The 975-nt window shown below is 63.6% G+C and overlaps 1 protein-coding gene across 1 annotated transcript in view; it reads right to left on the bottom strand.

Moving 5' to 3' along the window:
* NEURL2 (neuralized E3 ubiquitin protein ligase 2) overlaps nucleotides 1–975 on the bottom strand; it is a gene marked incomplete at its 5' end in the record, with an annotated part of 3,020 nt that overhangs the window by 970 nt on the left and 1,075 nt on the right.

Genomic DNA, 975 nt, shown 5'->3' with positions numbered 1-975 from the left:
TGGCAGATGCCCTCTGCCTCTCCTGCCCCCTGCGCCCCCATGCCGCATGACGTGTCACCAGGGGTTCAGCTGCTCACTTCTGGTTTTCACTTCACCAGCCGGACCGCGGCCAGGAACGGAACCGCACTGAGACTGATTTTCAAACTCTACGGAAGTGTTGCAGAAACCAGAGCTACTAAATCTTTGTCGAGGGCAGGAAGCCATATTGCGCCTCTGCAGCAGTGCCTGCGCTATCCACCGGGGACCCACGGCCGGTGGCACGGCAGGAGGGAGCAGCTCTCCCAGAGGTACGTGCGCGCGAGCGGCCAAGGACAGGTCCTCTGGGGCGGCCCGGCGGCCTCCTGCAGTGTGTTCTGGCCAGTTGCCCTTAGCACGCTCCCGGGGCACGGGGCCCTGGGCAGCCGGGCACATTTAACCTCCCTATTTGGATAATCCGGCTCACGGCAGCTGGCAGGGAGAATCCTGGATTTCAGCTTTGAGACAGAAGCAGCTGAACTTTGCGCCAACGAGAGAAGCGGTGGCTCCCAGCGGCTGGGGGCAGGCGGCCCCTCGGCTGTCAGGTTTGGGACCGTTTCTGTCTGCGGCCTTGCAGCCAGGGTGCAGACAGGGAATTATCCCGCTGACGTAAAGCAGAGGTGGCACGGCAGCGTGACAGCTCACCCCCAGCCACCCTCGCCCAGGCAGGAGCTCTCCTGGCTCTCCTCTCACCTAAGCCTCAGCGTCTGCTGATTTTTCCAGTACAGTTCTAATTAGCACTCATTAGTCTGACTCCTCACAAGATCCAGCGGCCAGCACCAGTCTTCCCAGCCCCTCCCCAGCCAGCCGCGGGATGCCGGATATTGCCCAACCTCCGATGGCATCATGGGGTGTCTGCCCAGGGCGCCCCGCAGCCGGGGCGTGTGGCAGGCGCGGGGGCACGGCGTGCATGCCGGGGCGGGCAGGGAGGCGCAGCTGGATGTTTTGATGGCAAGGGAG

This window comes from Egretta garzetta, unplaced genomic scaffold (assembly GCF_000687185.1).
Source record: "Egretta garzetta isolate BGI_Z169 unplaced genomic scaffold, ASM68718v1 scaffold356, whole genome shotgun sequence".
In the NCBI taxonomy this organism is placed as follows: domain Eukaryota; kingdom Metazoa; phylum Chordata; class Aves; order Pelecaniformes; family Ardeidae; genus Egretta; species Egretta garzetta.
Note: the sequence above shows the minus strand (reverse complement) of the source record. Positions and strands in the feature narration are given on the sequence as shown.